Genomic DNA, 20,664 nt, shown 5'->3' on the forward strand with positions numbered 1-20,664 from the left:
TTAGAATTGATGTGAAGTAGCCATTCTTATTAGGGAAAATATTTGAAAAATGCACTCTGCTATGGCAAGTATATCACCTCATTGTAGGGAGGTCAAGGTACTATTAAAGTCAATGTCATTTAATTGATTAACTTGATGCAGCTATGGAACAAGAGAAGTTAAAGGAAGAAACATTGTAATGTTTCTAAATATATGCTAAATATTATAGCTATATATAACCTCATCTAGTTTTTATTGTTTTCTTAGAAACTGACACCAATTCTCATGTTTTCCAATGAATTTTTTTCAAGAATGATAAGTTAGTATACTTCAAATATTTTTCTAACTTGGCATTCAACAAAGAAGAAAATACCAGAAAATTGAATGAGAAATGTATCTACAATGATCTAGAGGATAAGGAAAAGCCTTCCAGAGACAACATATCCATTCCAACATTAAAGCTCTTGATATATGTGACATAATTGTCTACAAAAAAAAAAAAAAAAAGTTTCTCAGCTTCTGAACAAATTCTGTTAAGTACCATAAACATGTTAAAACTGAACATTCTTACAAAGTACTTTTGTTCCCGCTGGTGACTACTGAATATTCAGAGATAAAAAAATACATCATACTTTACCAGATATAAATTCAAATAATGTATCTTTGTTAAAAAAAAAAAAAGAATCAGTCCATGATGCTAAATCAGGCTTTTTCCTATTTTTCACTTTGCTGAAAAATGATAGATCAAGTTCCTTATATTGGGGTTTCTCAAAATAAAACATAGGCGATTTTTATTTGCTTTATCTGAAATGCCAGTGTCATCTGGAGATTGAAAACACATCATATGGGACAAATATTTGTGAATTAGGTAAATACTTTAACAGTAAATATATGTAAACATATGTATGTGGATTTCTGGGAAGATAGAGAAAAAGGATCTTTTTCTCTATCTGAAATTTCCAATTTTGGATCTCTGCAAATCCTCATATAAAATTAGACGAAGCACCTAGATGTCATAACCAAAAGTACATGTAAAAATATTTGCAATTAAGTCATGGTATTGTCTATTTACAGGCAGGGAAGCTGAAATACAGAGGAGATAAATAACCTGCCCACAGTTGTCAAATGCAAAAAGTTTATTTAAAAAAGGGGAATTGTAAAGTATACATTTCTCTTCCATACTTGTTCTTATGAGTACTGAATTGTATCTGCAATAATATTTAGTTTTGCAAATGACTACACTGATTTTTTGTTTTGTTTTTTTTTAATCTTGGTTTTCCAGGGTAGAGATGGATGGTTTTGGTGAATAAACATTGGTGAATTGAACCCTTGGTAGTGTATGATCTTTTCAGTTCACTTTTCCTTGCTTGAAACCTAAGTAGAACTCAATGGCAAGTACCTTCCAGTCAAGAAGATACAAGCATTACTGCATACATGTTTTCTGTACTTTAATTTCCCCTGAGCATGCAAATATCAACAGAGTAGTCAATGCCCATGATTCCTGAAGAGAGCAAGAGGATCAGTTCATGAATATTCATTTCTCTCTTGCCCTCTGTCCTTAATTCTAAGAACACCACCTCTTCTACACCCGTTTGAGGCAAGCATTTATTTTTTATCTTTAGGTTAGTTACCATCTTGACTACCATGTTCTTATATCCAAATGAAGATCTTCTCTTCATGCTTCTATGACTGATTAATCATTTTCTACTCCAGAGTAGCTGTAAGCTATGATTTTTCTTGTAGATATAAGGAAAAATTGGGAGAGACTGAAATTTAGTGAGTGCCCTGACCAGCTCCACCTTCTGGGTTATCTCTGCCTTTGTTTATCGTTAACTAAGCTAATTTACAGCTGTAGAAACAGAAAATAACTTGTAGAATGCTACAAGTTAGAAACTTGTAGAAAATACTTTACAAATTCTAAAGAATGCTAATATAATGTAAAATTATATCCAGTACAATGCAATTTATTATTACCCTGTGAATATTAACCAGTTTTGCTATCCAATTATGAATTCATCAGCATTCCTTACCTGACTATAAATGTGTGACATTTTAAAATCTCTTTTGAACCAGTTGTGATACCTTACTGGTTTCCATATTATGTAATGAGTGAAATAAAATAAATAAAACCACATATTGTTAAAGTTATTTTATAGCCCTTATTTCATATACTTTAAATATTTTAACCTTTAGGTAAGGGCTATATCTTGTTCTTTGGACTATTCCATTTTTAGAAATTCTGGCAAAATTTTAGCACAGTAAATGTATCCTGTCAGTACTGAATGAATTAATTAATTATTTCCAGGTCAGGTCCTTGAGATATAGTGCAGCTGAACTGTGTTACAGACAGAGTTTATAGTATAGTTTTAGATAGAAACTTACGCTTAGGTCAAAATGAACTCAAGAAAAAACAAAACAAAGCAAAACAAAACAAAACAAAGCAAAACAAAAAACCCTCATATTCTTAATTAATGAAAAGGAATGTCAGAGACTTGGTTGGTTTTAGACTCTTCCCAAGGCTAAATGGACTTTGGCAGATCTTGACTAACAAGGAAGACACTAGTTTGCTGAGGTAACCTTCCCAGTACAAAGCTTTTTTCAGAAATTTCCAATAAGTCAGACCTGTGCCTGAAAAGAAACTGCAGTGATTTTATCAGCACCCCACATTAAATTCACTCTCAAAAGCATTAATGTTGGTTTCTTGACCTATAGTCTCCAAGAACATATTATTTATTAGTAGGAAAAACTGACACTCATTAATCTTTCTTTGAGAACTTGCATTTGATTCTCCAAGTTTTAATCTCACTATAGACTTTTCATACCTTACTTTCTTCTCCCTCATGGATTAATTGTTCCTACAACTGAAACAACCTTCTCCTTTCCTTGCAATTGTTTATTCATTCTCACTACTGCTCTTCCAAGAATTTACTTTTTCTTGTTCTTCCCCCTCACCTCTGAAGCATTTGACATATTTCAATACTGTAATCTCGATCTTTATGAATACAGTTTCAGAATGTCAGAATTCATTCAGTAAACAACTACTTTTTTTTATGTATTAAACTAGGTCCTCTGCGAAAACAGAATGATAAAAATATTAACAAAACCTGTCATCATAAGATTTTAGTGAAATCAAGGAGATAAAATAAATGCTTAGAACAATGGGCAACAAATGTTATTAGAAGTAATGTGGAAGCAATGAGGACTGTCTAACCTAGTAGTAAGGGACATAAGAAAGTAATATGAAAGTCAAGACAAAAAAAAAGTCATAAAAGAAACTAAAATAATAAAATAGGTGCTATAGGTTTTGTATGTGGAAAAGAAAAGTACAAGCAGCATTGAAGCCAAGTGAGAAGTTTCAGAATGAAAGTTTTTTCATAATGTAAACAAAATCTAGTGTGGTTGCTGCTTGTAAGTAGATCTTTTAAATAGTTCTTCTCCAACTAGCTAATTGAGAATCTAGGTTTATTTCATCTTGAAATTGTACTGTCTTTATTCTGTCATCTCCAAAGTCATTATGAAAGCAAAAACAAGAGCATGGGGAATTTAAGGCCATAACATGAAATAGTATACATCTCTTCCACCTAGAATCCATTAGCCAACATTGAGTCCACCTGGGAAATTTCATTTAAATATATGTCTAGAAGGAAATAAAAAAGAATAGTTATGTGAGTACCTATCTCTGTTTCTGCTACATCAGTTGTTTCCAATGCAAGAATCCCATGAACTATGGTTTAAGAAGCACAGTACTGCAGACATTATTGGTTCAGTAACTAAGATCTATCTACATTCCCCTTTCTCCATGACAGCCTCTGCTACAGAGGCTGAAAAATTAAATACTGGTAAGGCTGCCGTGGACTTAGGGAAGACTACATGATACAGTTTGTGCCAACGGGATGATAGGGTGTATCCACTGGAAGGGCAGGGCTTCTAGGAAAGATTCTGATTTATTGTAGGGAAAATAGATCCGCGAATATACATGCCTTTTCCTTTTTTCTTGAGTGAAGTTTAAAAGCCTTACTGTAACTCTGAAAGAATGCCAAGAGAGTCATACAGATGCCAATCCAGGGTGTTGTTCAAATGGAACCATATGTAAACTAACCAGCAGAGCCAGATAACTGAGGAAAAGAATCCCTAGATTTTAACACACCATCCATCAAATTTTCTTTCTCAACAATTCACCAAATTTATAAACAGACAGTTTCTTAATTTTTTATATTTTAATTAGAAAAGAAAATGATTTACATAAATTTACTTTGTGATGAATATTCTTCAAATCTATTTATTATTATAGTAAAAAGTTCTGCATTTTTAAAAAGAACACAAATCTCTATTAACTTAATATATTTTATAGACACTCAAAACTTTGAATCAAAAGAGTGTGCACAATATTATTTTTAACTATGATGATAGTTAAATTTATTTTATTTTTCCATATTTACTGAGTATAACTGACAAATAAAAATTTGTACATCTATAGTTTGCAACATGATGGTTTGATATTTGTATATATTGTGAAATGATTACCACAATTAGGTTAATTAACACATCTATCATCTCACATAGTTACCATTGTTTTACATGTATGCATTTTTTTTATCCATTCATCCAATGATAGACACATAGGTTGTCTCCATGTCATGGCTGTTATAAATAATGCTGTAATAACAAGAGGGTGCAGATACCTTTTTGAGGTAGTGATTTTATTTTATTTTCAAGAATACCCAAAGTGGAATTGCTGAATCATATGGTAGCTCTATTTTTAATTTTTTAAAGAACGTTTTTACTTTTTTTCCCAAAATGGCAGTACCAATATACATACCCACCATCAGTGCTCAAGTATTCCTTTTTCTCTGCATCTTTGCCAACACTTGTTATTTTTTGTCTTTTTGATAATAGCCATTCTACCAAGTGAGAGGTGATATCTCATTGTGGTTTTGATTTATCTTTCCCTGGTGGTTTGTTATGTCCAGCACCTTCTCATGTACCTATGGACATTTGTACAGTTTCTTTGGAAAAAATGTTTATCCAGGTTCTTTGCCTGTATTTAAATTGGATTTTATTCTATTGAGTTCTATGAATTTCTTATATATTTTTTATATTAACCCCTTATCAAAATAAGATTTTAAAATATATGTTCTCATTCTGTAGGTTGTCTTTCCATTGTGTTAATGGTTTCCTTTGCTGTGCAGTGGCTGTTCAATTTGGTGTGCCCCATTTTATTGTTTTTGCTTTTGTTACCTGTGCTTTTGGTGTCATATCAAAAAAATTATTGCCTGTACAATATAAAGGAGCTGTTTCCCTATGATGTATTTTAGGAGTGTTATGATTTCAGGTCTTACACTTACGTCTTTAATACTTATTTTTAAAGAGAAACTGTTTAGTGTTTGACTAAAAATAACTAAGAATGTGATCATAACTCACATTACTACACAAAAATTATTTTCTGTTGATACACACACACACACACACACACACACACACACACACACACGAGCTCCAAGAATTAAGTTTGCGAACTTGTTGCAATGGTGTTGCTAACTTTATATGAATAACAGAGAGATTATTCATTATGAATTTGTACCAACTGAATAAACAGCTAACCAACTTTACTATTTGGAAGTGCTGAAAAGGTTGTGTGAAAAAGTTAGATGAAAATGTCCTGAACTTTTTGCCAACAGTTGATGGCACTTGCATCACAGCAATGCACCAGCTCACATGGCACTGTCTGTGAGGGAGTTTTTAGCCATTAAACAAATCACTGTATTGGAATACCCTCCCTACACACCTGATCTGGCCCCCAAAGATTTCTTTCTTTACCCAAAAGTAGAGGAAATGTTGAATGGAAGACATTTTGATGACATTCAGGACATCAAGGGTAATACTTGGACAACTCTGATGGTCATTCCGGAAAAAGAGTTCCAAAATTGCTTTGAAGGGTGGACTAGGTACTGGTGTTGGTACATAGCTTCCCAAGGGGAGTACTTCTAATGTGACTAGTGATATTCAGCAATGAGGTATGAAGCATTTTTTCTAGGATGAATTTGCAAACTTAGTTGTCTGACTGCACACACACACACACACACACACACACACACACGCAGACACACACATCTATTTATATCTATTTAGATACTGATTTTCTGACATGAAATTTCTTTTTATTTAAAAAAAATCCCACAACTTTATTGATATATACTATAAAATCCCCTGTTAAGTGTACAATTCAATGATTTTTAGTAAACTTATAGAGTTGTGCAACCATCAGTACAATCTAGTTTTAGAACATTTTCATCACTCTGGAGAGATCCCTCATATCAAGTAAGCAGTGGAAATTGCCTAATACCTAGAAAATCCTGTGGGTATGTGAACACTGTAAGGTGAAAGGTGCCAGAACACTGAAGATAACTTGCATTCATTGATTCTGTAGAGGTGCTGGGCAAAGGCTCATTTTTGAAGTGGAGCATAATTCAAAATTATGGACTAGGCACATCAATAATTCTTTATACATGTCAAATGAAGTAATTACTGTGGTTAGCTATACTGCCTTTAAGGAAAATTTCTCACTGAAGTCTTTATATGTACAAATGAAAAATATCATTTTATTTCCTCCTAACTGTTAAACCAAAGTCTGAGTATCTGAATTTGGATTTCCAGTGACATATTTATTCTTCAAATTAAATTTCTCATTGTTTTCTAAAAGTGTTTTCTAAACTTCTGAATTTAGAACTCAGTTGAACTCTACAAAAGTAAAATTTTGCAAGGATTTTTGAGAATGCTCTCTAGGTGATTATGAGTATTTATTTGGAAGAGTTAATTCATAAAAGCCAGAGATACTGACCACTTCTTTAAGCTTCTTGAAGCTACGTGAACAGGTTGCATTATATTACCTGTAAGAATTGCTCAGGTGATATGCTCAAATATTTAATCTTCAATACTTATCCTACTTCCAAAACATATAAATATCAAAGGTGAATTCTAAGAAAGTCTTTTTAAAGAAAACTTCCACTAATGTCCTAGTATTAGGGGATCAGAACTATTATTTCTGCCACCCCCTCCATATGTTTTCATAACACCAATTGAACTGTGGAAGTTTGTGTTTCATTACCTTATAATTTCAAACTAGAATGATGTCAGGTGTATTTGCTTTAGAGACTTTAACCTATTAGAGACTCAAATCTATTAATTTGCTTCCCCAAACTTCTCTTCTGTATGACCATGTATGGGAAATGTCACACAATTGGATGGACACTGGGAAGCAGAATCTCATTAAATTGCTTTACTGAATACCAAGAGATAAATTATTTGATTTCAGCATCTTATTGACTGATGTAAATTACAAACCTAGTAAGTTTTTCACTGTGTTTATATTGTGAACGCCACCAATTTAATACAATAAAATTTTTTCTAGCCCAGTGGACTTTCTCTCCATCTAATTGGCCTATGGCACCCATTGATTGAGAAGTAGTCCAGAGTCAGTTTACATAAAAGTAAAAAAAAAACAAAAACAAAAACAAAATAAGCATCTTGGAGGTCTTTGATACTTTATCTCTTTTTTTCCTGGACAGCCTGCGATTCAGTTGCAAAATAATCATTTTCTCCCAACATTTTTTTTTTTTTACTTTTCTCGGACTGAGCTATATCAATGCCTTTTAAATTGTTTTTTTCTTGGCAGCTTAGGGATGAGATGAATGAAGTAGACTTCCAGCCTGTTTTCCCTGTTTCTCTTAGAATTCCTTTTAATCTCGGTTGTGCAGTCAAGGATTTCAGCCAAGCAAGTTTTGTGTCACTGATGCATAAATATAAGTTAATAGAAAACTTGGAATGGAGACATGGCAGGAGTCCCAAGGTTCAGAATATTAATATATATCTATTTGTTTGAGAATGGAAAAGCAGCATGAGCTTCTTCAAGAAACCAAGCTATAATTTCAGCTGTTTCTAAGGATTTGTTTTCCTCATTTCCTCATAATCGTGAGAGTCAGCAACAATAGATAGATAGATAGATAGATAGATAGATAGATAGATAGATAGATAGATAGATAGATAGATAGATAGAAATAGATATAGATATATAGATATAGATATATAGATGTAGATAAATATAGATATGATATATATAATAGATAGATAGATAGACAGATATAGATAGCTAGATGATATAGATAATGTATCTGGTTTAGAGCTAGTAAATATTTACAGGTAGGCACAAGCTTAGCCATCATTCCATTGGGAATTTTTCAATGTGAGCTCTGGAGTGTTCCATTGAGAATATTCTTGGATCTTCTCAGGAGATAAGGGATAGGTCAAAAATTGTGTGCTTAAGATCAGAGAACATAGCACTTTTCTATGAGAGCAACTCCAATTTATCTAACATTGGAGTTCCACTTCAAATTTTATGAAATATCAATTGTAGTGGTTAATTACTTGGAAACTCCTATTTTCTGTGTTGTAGCTCTCAATGTTTAAGCATGATAGTTACATATATTAATTCCCTAAGTCTAGCTTTATTTAAAACTATGGGAAATCAGAATACATTTTATTCATTCTATATTTTAATGGGAAAATAATCTCATTTCTCTATTCTAATTCTTGGCAGTTCTTTGACTTTCAGAGATTTTATTGGAAGAACTATATATAGTGTCTACCAACTCTCCTCAGATTTAGTCACATTTGGGGAAGATGTGGCTAGAAATGGTGTGATAAATAACACTGGGCTGTCCAATGGCCCCCATTACCCTCTTCCCCATTAGACACTGAGACAGTTTTTAGGCCTTGTGTACCTTCCTGGACTATTTTTCCTGGTGATGAGATATTTTCCAGGAGGCTCAACAGTTCCTCATATAAATAGCTCATAGCTGGACATGGTATTTAGCCCTTCAGTAGACTTCCTATGTGCATGATTCTTATGGTAAGCAAAGCTCAGTTTCAAGCTAACATAGGAAACTGAGATCATGACAGGTAATAATGACTTGCTCAAAGTCCAACAGCAAGTGACAGAACAAAAAGCACAATTTGCTGATTTCCAGTTCGCTGCAGCACATAACTTCTCAGAAACTTTTGATCAACATCTCCTTAAAACACATTAATCCAATATCATTCGATGCCAAATTATATCGACGTCACTTTGAAAATAGAATCAGTATGAAACAGTTATAAGAAAAGTTAATTTCAATTTCCTTAATTTTTATCTAATATCCCTTTTCAGTTCCAAGGTCCCACCCAGGATATCACATTCACTTAATTGTCGTGTCTCTTTAGGCTCCTCCTGGCCGTGACAGTTTCTCAAACTTATTTTGTTTCTCATGACATTGGAAATTTTTGAGGAGTACTGGTCAGCTGTATTGTAAGATACTCCTCTAATGGGACTTGTCTCATGTTTTTTCCCTCCTGATTAGACTTAAAGTTTGAGTTTTAGAGAGGAAAATCACAGAGGTAAAGTGAAATTTTCATTATATAATACCAAGGGTAAATAACATCAACATGATGTATGATTGTTGATGTTGACCTTGGCCACTCACTCCCTGAAGTAATGTTTGTTATTTTTCCCACTATAAAGTTACTCTTTCCCCCCCCCATTTCTATAATTTTATCTTTGGAAAAAAATCTCTATGCACTGTCCACACTTCATGAGTGGAGAGTTACATTTCCCCTCTTTTAGGGTAGAGAATCTAAATAAACATTTCTGTATGGAAGGTTGAACTCCCCAGTTCTTAATTCATTAAATGATTTATCTATATGAGCATGGATTAATGGACACTTATACTTTGTATTATAATCCAATACTACTTTATTTTGTTGCTCTAATTGTTCCGACTTTGGCCATTACAAGCTCTTGCCATTGTTAGCTCATGTGCTTTTTGACAAACCACAATAATATGTTATTCTTTCTTTCATTTTTTTTCTTTTTTTTTGTACTTCCTTACTTTTGGCATAGCAAGATTATTCAGACTCATTTATATATTTCCTTCTCTAGCCCTATTATAAGCGATTTCTCCAAGGAACGCTGGTTCCTTTAATAGGAGAATATTATTCAAAACCAAGATATGGAACCTAGGTGTACACATTGTACTGGGGTGTCATTTCTTTTAGGCTTTCTTACCTGACAGGGCAAAGAAATACATGGCTGTATGCTAACCCTATATGAAGTGTCAAAATTAAGTTTGCGAACTTGTTGCAACAGTGTTGCTAACCTTTTTTTTTTTTTTTTTTTGGTATCACAGGGATTATTCATTATGAATTTGCATCAAATAGACAAACAGTTAACCAAGTTTACTATTTGGAAGTGCTGAAAAGGCTGTGTGAAAAAGTGAGATGTAAACGACCTGAACTTTTCACCAAATATTCATGGCTTTTGCATCACGACAATGAATCAGCTCACACAGCACTGTCTGTGAGGGAGTTTTTAGCCAGTAAACAAATAACTATATTGGAACACCCTCCCTACTCACCAATCTGCCCCCTCCCCATGACTTTTTCCTTTACCCGAAGGTAAAGGAAATATTGAAAGGAAGACATTTTGATGATGTTCAGGATATCAAGGGTAATATGATGACAGCTCTGATGGCCATTCCAGAAAAAGAGTTCCAAAACTGCTTTAAAGGGTGGACTAGGCACTGGTGTTGGTGCATAGCTTCCCAAGGGGCGTACTTCGAAGGTGACCGCAGTGATAGTCAGCAGTGAGATATATAGCACATTTTCTAGGATGTGTTCTCGGACTTAATTGTCAGACCTCATATATACACACACACACATATATATATATATATATATATATATATATATATATATATGTACATATATATATTCTATATGTGTATATATACATATATTTGTGTATATATATATATATATATATATATATATATATTCTATCTAGTAGAACTAACTTTAACCTTATTAAGCTATGCATGAGATCTTACTAACTGTAGTTACATTTGAATTTCTCCTACCTCATGATTTTAATTCCTTTGACATTTCTTGGTTTTAGTCTATGTTTCCGATTGTGTCCTTAAGGTAAGGCTGGCTCAGCTAAGTAACATTACGCTAGAAGTTCCTAAAGAGCCACCACCAACATTTTGGTAACTGGTAATGAGAGCCCTAAAATAAATAAGATGACTCATAGAGACCTAACTGAGAGGATAGGAGGACAGTCTGATGAGTAGCCTGAATATTTAAGACACAATCCTAGGCTCTTCCCAAAATGGGCCTGGGGTGAACTCTCAAAATGTTTTGCTATTCATTTGACCCAGAAAACCCCACAAAATCATGCCATCAATAGGTTCAAATATTAGTGTTCATTTTAAGAACACTCCTGAAACTGCCCAGGCCATCGAGGTATGCATATCCGAAAAGCCATCAGTTATCTAAGGGATGTCACTTTACAGAAACAGTGTGTGCCATTCCGTCGGTACAGTGGTGGAGTTGGGAGGTATGCCCAGGCCAAAGAACGGGGCTGGAAACAGGGTTGGTGGCCCAAAAAGACTGCAGAATTTTTGCTGCACATGCTTAAAAATGCAGAGAGTAATGCTGAACCTACAGGTTTAGATGTAGATTAGCTGGTCACTGAGCACATCCAGGTGAACAAAGCTCCCAAGATGCTGTGCAGAACTTACCCATGGAAACCCACCCATGAGCTCTCCCTCTCACACTGACATGATCCTAACTGAAAAAGAGTAGATTGTTCCAACCCAGAAGAGGAGGTTGCACAGAAGAAAATCTCTCCCAACAGAAACTGAAGAAACAAAAACTTAAGGCGTGAGGTAAATTCAGCATCAAAGAAATGTTAATAAAAGTAAAAACAGAATGTTAGTTGTCTTTATTAGTAAATATATTTCAAGTGTCCTCACAAGATGGATCAAATGAGTTTTCTTCTGATTAGAATTAGAAACAAATTATTCTGTTTGCCCTGTATCCTTAATTTTGGTTCAAAAATGTGCTATTTTGAAAATCAAAAAATAAACAAACAAACAAACAAAAAACACAGACCCAGAAGATGAAGCAACAGTGTGTTGTCACTGAAGTTATCATAGAACGTTCATAGCCAGTTAGTCTCAATTATCCCAATAAACTGCATTCTTTCTAGCATCCATGTCTTTGAATATGTTGTTTGCTTTTTCCTGAATTTCCTACCCAAACTATTCCAGTTTGTAATTTTTTTTCACCATTCTGTTCTCTCTCTCTTCTACTCCACTCCCATTTAAATGTAACTGCTCCAGTGAAGGTTTCCTCATTGTTGTTCCCCAAAATAGGTATGTGTAACTTTTATTCCTGTCTTTGTAGTACTTTTCTTAAAATAGTTATCTTATTATACTGTAATTATGTACTTAAATGATTTATCTTGCAATAGTTGTGAATTTTCTGAAGTCATTTACCTCAAACCTAAAACAGTGCCTGGCATATATCAGATATTCCAAAACCTTGATGAATTGAATTGAATAATTGAATTATTTAATGAGGAGAATATCAATTTATTTTACAGAGGTTAAAGGGTACCTATATAGATGAATTTGAAAATGAAACTTGGAATGAAGTTATATTCTGGTTGTTAACTCTGGAACAGTCTCCACTCCCAAATTATATATTCCATTTTTACGTGTCACAGAGTCTGAAATTCACCATTAGAATTTCTTTCATTCAGTTCAATGTATTATTGTTCAAGGTCGCATTTTTCAAAGTGAAAACATATCTACCAGGGTAAACTTTCAACTGATGAGTAATGTATTGTCTATTTTTAATACCTTAGTGTGTGTAAAATCATAAGATCTCCTGATAGCTGGAATACTGAACACTAATTGCCTAGGTAGAAGAAGAGGTTATTTGATTCTTAAGAATGCTGATGTTACTATTAGGCTGGTGAAAAATCAGTTTTGCCCTTTGCAATTTGTGACTTAATGAATACTGAACTTCCTCAAATTTAAATATTCTCCTCTTTGACAGGTTTCTAGAATATGTATCACTGAAGTTGTGAAGATTAAACAAGATAAGCCAACGTCATCTCAGTGCCACATACACAGTAAGCAAATACATTTCAACCACTATTATTATTTTCATATTGCCCAGGAATGGAAATTTTGGTAGAGTTTGGTCGAGCGGGATTATTCTGCTTTATAAAGGACTGCCCATATTGGAAAACTCCAAGTAGGATATCAAAAATATATTTAGAATTTTCCTGAAGCCCAAGGCATCCATTAGGGAGTTGGAAGCAGGAGAAGGCAGATTAAAAAAAAGTCAGGTAAGATTAAATGCTAGCTTGGGTTAGTGTGTATCCATGGTGGATGTTGAAAAGAAACATTTTATCTATTACCAAGTATTATGCAGAGTTTTTCTGGCATAGAAAAAACTGGAAGTTAACTCATGATTCATTTCTTCAGCAAACATTTACTATCAGCGCACTATGTTTAGTCCAGTCACTAATTAAGCACTAAGTATAAAGCAGTAAACAATAGAGAAAAAAGAAAGTCTATGCTCACATTTAAATGTTAGTGAAGGAGGTGGTATCTCCCTAGGCTAGAAATAGGGCTCCACCTACAAATGGTTTTTCATGTTACAATGACTGTAAGTAGGTTACACTCTACTCTTCTGAACTATATCAAGACGTCTAAAATGTGTGCGCACATTTATTGTGCACTTACCATGTACGAGGGACAATTCTACCCTCTCTGTTCATAATGTCAGTGACATTATTATTTCAGTTCTTCCAGGGAGGAAACTGAATCACAGAGAAGATAATTAACTTTATTCAGGTCACACACCTGATAAATGATAGTCAGTATTCACACCCAGAAAGTCTGACACCTAAGCTCTAACCACCATCCTATATAGTAAAGTTTAAGACAAATAAGAATGTCCTCTACCAGCCTGCTGCTGTCATCATTTTTCCCTAAGACACCACAGAGATTAGTCAATTGGCATTTTTCCCATACTCTCTCCCTGCATAGTCATTCCCTTTCAAATCCAGAGGACATGAGTCATACAGGAAAGAAATCTGAACCAAAGTGGGCCACATTTTTGCAGATTAGATCACATGTGATGGTTTTTTTTTGTGTGTGTGTTTTTTAATTGAATTCACAAAAATCAATACACTAGTCAGTCTGGGAGCTATGCAATTCCTCTGTAAGTATTAAAATGGCATATTTATATTTGAATAATCCAAAATATGCCTTCAGATATGGTATTTTAATACACCCATCCCAAGCCTACTCTGCAAAGAATACATCAAAGTTAATATTTTGTGCATGTGGCATAGCCAAGGTAACATTAATAAGCTGCTCTAACAGTGGTCGATAATTAAAGAATTCTGTAAGAAGGGGGAAAAGAGCAGAAAAAAATGATTCCAGAAATATCCAATAACTATAAAAGCAAAATTGCTAAAAAATCATGAATTCTTGATTGCTTTAATTTGTTGCCAATTTTTAGGCAAGGAAAGAATAGTAAGTAATCTCAAGCCATTTACGCAAGATCTAAAATCCATATTTTAAACATCTAGATAACTCATCTTATTCCTATTCAGTTAAGTGTCACAAACAGAAAATTTTGTTGGTTAATAGAATCAATGGGGTGCATACTGAATGAGGACATGTTTAAAATAATAAGGATATTCTTAAAACAAATTGCATATCATTAATTTGGTTAATGGACAACTAAAGTCACATAATTTAGACCAAAATTATTATGTTTGATTTGGTTATTTCCATTGATTTATTATCCAGGGATATTTTTTAAGTTGTTTAGACGTAATCTTCAATTGGGACTAAAATGCATTACAGTGTATAGGAGTTTATAATATTTACTTCTTGTTTATTTTTACCTTGTATAAAACTTGAATTTAGACATTTTTTGTCTTCTATAACTATATTTTATTTTACCAGATTATCTCTCATCTCTCATAGGTCTTTTGTAATTCTACCGAGAACTGCTTTACAGTAGAGCGTTTCTCTCTTAATCATTTCAGATATTTTAAAATATCCTATTACAATTTGAGTTTAATTTATAAGATATAGATATAGAACTAAGTGATAGCTACAAGTTTCATTTAAATGCAGAGAACAGACTGAGAAGTTATACAGCCATTTATAGGAATTACATATAAGAGTTTTCATTTAATATTTATATTGCTATTTCACATTTATAATTACAGTTCAAAAATAATTTAAAATCTCTCTCATGCTAGTTTTTGTTTCAGTACTATGATTTATGAAATACTGCTATTTTCAGTTTTAACTTGTGAAATATAGAAAAAGAAAAACAAAGCTAATTTTTTATTCTCTTAAACTAAAATGGGCAGTATGTCATAATTAAACACTAGAATAGAGAATCCTGGCAGAAGAATCAAATCCCATCTCCATACTTACACGTCGTGTAATATAGAGCAAGGCACTTCACCCCTTTAAAATATTGGCCACTCTTCTCGAAAAGTGAGGTCAAATATATATGCTTCAAATTGTGGTTGTGAGGATGAACAGTAATGCAAATAATATTAGGTTGGTGCAAAGTAATTGCCTTTTTATTTTCCAGTTATTTAACCTTTTAAACAGCAGTTCATAGATGGCTTGATATAGAATAGGTTCCTTTCTATGCGTGTACACTTTGGGTTACATTAAGTTATTCTTCCCTTCAGAGTGTCATCTTCATTTCTTAAACAAATTCGTAATTAAATAAATATTTGTATTATAAATTTAAATCTTTAACAAGACCATGGAACAGAAATGCTTTACCATATTCTCAGAACACCACGGTCATGCAAGTTTGAGACTCAGAGAAATTTTAAAAGTCACGTTAGTATATAGGTAAATCAGCTTTCAGCCCAGCTGTGTTTGGCTGCTATATATATTACACGTGTGAGTGTCTCTGCCTCTGTAGATCTTAATTGGGAGAGGAAGGTGATTCACTTTGTCAGTTTCAGTTTCAAGGTGTTTTTCACATGTTGGAAGTGTTGAATTAGTTTAAAAGTTGTATGTAGCCTTTGGAGGTTTGAAGAGAGAAAGAGAAAAAACAAAAACAAAAAAACAGAAAATCTGGGTTAAGTTATTTTTAAAGAAACCTAACAGTATTTGCCAGAACTACATGAAAGAGGAGCCAGAATATTGACATCCAAATTCAAATAGATCACAGTGGAGGAGAGATATGGTCTAGGAACAATACTAATACTTAGTATGGAAAATGTATGAATAGGAAATTGGATTTAATTAATAATCAGAATCGATTTGTTTTGTAAAAGCAGTCTGATCTAAGAGGCAAAGGGAAAAAAAGTTGGCACAAGTCAGTAACACAATGCTGCACTTTTCTTTTTGCTTACATACCCCCCTTAGTGCCATTATCTTAACAAGGATAGATGTGTAAAATGGAACTACAAGCAATGTCCCAAACATCCTCCGTATTCAAATTCCTTTATTCAAACATAAATTAAATCAAATGAAAGCAGCTAGCAATGGTTATCATTGACAGTGTTTGTTCATTTATGGTGTGTTTCAATTTCCTTTGCTTTTTTATGTGGCTATTTTCTAGAAATGAAAAATACTACTTGAGAAATTTTAAGACTATACGCATATGAAACTATCTTTAATAGATTGTAATAAAAACAGCAACAATAATAGTAGCAGCTAATATTCATTGATGGTTTTAAATGCCAGTGTAATATGTTTCATTGAATTATTACCCTATGCTCTATCTATTTACTCATTTATCAGATAGGAAAATTGAGATTTCGAGATGGGAAGTAAATTATTCATGATAAGACAGTGTAATCACATGTTGATTTACATTTACCTTGAGATGTGAGTAGCTGAAACTGTTTTAAGTTGCAGCTACACGAAATGTCATTAACACAAGATTTTTAAACAGTAAAGCAATTGCCAAGGTGATGATGTTTCATCTATTGACAAGGCAACAGCTTGTCTTCTTCTGGAGTACATTTAAGTGTTGCTCTTAGGGATAGTTTTCTTAAAATGAGCTTCAGGAATCTTGACTATGCTTTTAAATTGTATGCAAAATAATATGCGTGTGAGTGTGAGAATGGGTCTAGGTATCTGTGTGGTTATGTATTTGGATGTGTGGGTAGATGTGAATAGGCTTGAGTTTATTTTTTTAAGAGACCAGTAGTATTATCTAATTTCAAAAGTTCTTGCGATACAAAAGAATCTATAAGCAAGCCATTGTTTTGTAGGGATCAATGTTTCAGATTGTTGAAAGATAAACTGAGGTAGATTAAAAATTTTAAGAGTTTATTTGAGCAAACATTAATTGAAAATGGGCAGGACCAAACCAGGAGTGGTTAGAAGCACTCCATCTAGGGGAAAGAGAAAGCATAAACAAAGCAAGGAAATTATATAATTCTCTGTAGTTCAAGAGTGTGCCGTATTAGGAAAAGCTTAGTTGGCTGTGTGTGATTGGCTATCCTCATATTTCAGTTTCTTAATCTTGAAGCATTTACTGGCTTAAATTTTGGGTTGCTTATGTGGCTGCTAAAGTATTAGAATCATGTGAGTCTGAGATCAGTGGTTCAAATATCCTCTGCACATTGCAATACCTGGAAAGATCTGTAATAATATGGCTCCACCAATGTATTTAATTAGTCTTGGGTGCAACTCATGCAGTATCATATCGGAAAAGCCCCCAGATGATTCTAATGCACAATTAGGTTCAAAAAACCACTTATTTAAATGAGATCATATGGATCATTTCAATATTGTGTTATAGCAATAACAGACTTACTATTTTATTACCATAAGAGAGGATAATTTTAATTTTAGATTCAAGTAGTTCTTTTCAACCCACAGCTTTTCTTTCTTAATGTATATTTAACTGTAGTTCTCAAGCATGCTATTCACTTGTCTAAAGTTTTTTAATTCTTAGGGCTTAACTTTTCTTATTCTTGGATCATTGTTTTCAGTATAAATAAGTTTAGGAAATAGACACTGTCACTGTAAGTTTAAGGAATAAAACTTCAGGAGGCAAAATATAAGCTTTTTAAAGTAATTAACATGACAACACATTAAGTGATCAGACTGACAAAAGAATAAAAAATGTTGCTCATTAATTCAGATTTTGAGAGATTGGCATCAGTATTGTTCTCCAGGGTTTTGAACATTTTAGTAGATAATGCCATACTTAAAGTTATTGTTAAAATCATATGCTATCTGAAAATCAATCGTTAATATAATGCCATTAGGGCCAGTTAAAGATTCTTTCACACAAAATAAATGAAACAGGGAAAATGTGTGTGTGTGTGTGTGTGTGTGTGTTAGAGAGAAAGAGAGGGAGGAAGGGAGAGAGGAAGAGAGAGATTTTCATACATTCATTAAAATAACATTGATTACTTTGGGACTGTTTTAATACAGTATTTTGGATATAAAGCCTTCCAATTTCTTATAACGCATGTCTGTTTTTTCTTGATACCATTTTAAGGAAACCAATGAAAGAGCTACTGTGTTTCTCTGAAAATAAGACCTAGCCAGACCATCAGCTCTAATGCATCTTTTGGAGCAAAAATTAATATAAGACCCGGTCTTATTTTACTATAATTTTTGTTCCAAAAGACGCATTAGAGCTGATGGTCTGGCTAGGTCTTATTTTCAAGAATACATGGTACTATTTATAATTAGAAATAAAACTGATTTATATACCACATATCAGTGAAATCACATGGTTCTCTGCTTTTTCTGTCTGACTTATTTCGCTCAGCAATACACTCTCAAGATCCATCCATGTTGTCACAAATGCTCCTATATCATCTTTTCTTCCCGCCGAGTAGTATTCCATTGTGTATATATACCACAACTTCTTTATCCATTCATCTATCGAAGGACATTTTGGTTGTTTCCATGTCTTGGCCACCGTAAACAAAGCTTCACTGATATGTGACTGATATGTGGTATATACACTAAAAACAACAAAAGAACAAGACAAACAAATGAGAAACAGAAACTTATAGACACAGAAAAAAGTTTAGTGGTTACCAGAGGGTAAGGGGGGTGGGGGTGGGAGATGAGGGTAAGGGGGATCAAATATATGGTGATGGAAGGAGAATTGACTCTGGGTGGTGAACACACAATGGGATTTATAGATTATGTAATACAGAATTGTACATCTGAAATCTATGTAATTTTACTAACAATTGTCACCCCAATAAATTTTTTTTAAAAAAGTGAATTCACACGTTGCTAAGAAAGATGAATATTTTTTTAAAAAAGAAATAAAACTGATAATCTCATTGAAAAATGATGGATTATGAAACTTTTAACAAAAAATCAGTAATAGTCGTAATGACGTTTTAAAAAGTCATATATTTAAATCTTTAAAAATGAAACTTGGCCTTAAGGAATTTACTGATCTAAGTTCACACAGCTAGTGTAAGATGACACTGTGATAAACACCCAGTAGTTTTTAAATGAAGAGATAATTTGTTTAACCTCTATACCCTGTTTCCCTGAAAATAAGACCTAGCCGGGCCATCAGCTCTAATGTGTCTTTTGGAGCAAAAATTAATATAAGATCTGGTATTATATTATTATATTATATTATATTATATTATATTATATTATATTAGACATGGGATATGATATGATATGATATGATATGATATGATATGATATGATATGATATTATAAAGACCCTGATCTTATATTAAAATAAGACTGGGTCTTATATTAATTTTTGTTCCAAAAGATGCATTAGAGCTGATGGTCTGGCTAGGTCTTATTTGGGGGAAACATGGTATTTTCTCTCCATTCTTGTCCAACTGCTTATACCTATTCCCTGGTCAGCTCCCCTGAATTTGTGATGGTCAGGATGGGAGGCATCATTTCTCAAAGCTGCGAGATTCACATGGGCCTCACACTAAGGGCCTTGGATCCTGTGAACTAAATAAAGCAGCATATTGGGGGTTGGAAAGGCAATTATTCTGAAAACAGGAGACATGATTTTTATCCCCAAATGTGCTCTGAGAAGTCCCAGAGCAAAGAAATCCTTTACCTTTTTATCGAAATATCTCCTACCATATTTTAACACATTTTTTTGTTTATTTTTTCCCTCTGGAGAGATAGTTTTCTAATATTATACCAAATACAAGTTGGGCAAATTCCATTACAACATTTAAAGTCTGTACTATATCCAAATTTAGGAGATACATAAAGTATATACACTCTTTCCTTCTTTCTTTCCTTCCTTCCTTCCTTCCTTCCTTCCTTCCTTCCTTCCTTCCTTCCTTCCTTCCTTCCTTCCTTCTTTCTTTCTTTCTTTTTTTTTAATGGCATATGTTTTATTTTCATAGAGACAGGAAGGTGAAACAACCCATTGAAGCTGGGATACTGTTAAAAAAACAGCTACTTTATCAGATGAAAGAAGCCACTGCCTCTCTCTCTCTCTCTTTCTCTCTCTCATCTATCTATCTATCTATCTATCTATCTATCTATCTATCTATCTATCTATCTATCTATCATCTATCTATCTGATCCATTACATTCCTGAGGAAATCATGTGACAAATAGTGATTTCCCAAGGTACAGAATGATCCCAAATATAAGAAAGTAACAGGAATTCATTCTCACCAGTTTTTCCTTTAGGCTTAATTTAATGTTCTCGATATGTCTACATTTTCACTGTTCTAATTATGATTCCCAACTTCTGACTTCCTTTAAACCTTTGCAATAAATCATTAACTTTTCAGAAAAAGCCTGTTGAGTGCTATTTTTT

The sequence above is a fragment of the Rhinolophus sinicus genome, linkage group LG04 (genome assembly GCF_036562045.2).
Source record: "Rhinolophus sinicus isolate RSC01 linkage group LG04, ASM3656204v1, whole genome shotgun sequence".
Lineage (NCBI taxonomy): Eukaryota > Metazoa > Chordata > Mammalia > Chiroptera > Rhinolophidae > Rhinolophus > Rhinolophus sinicus.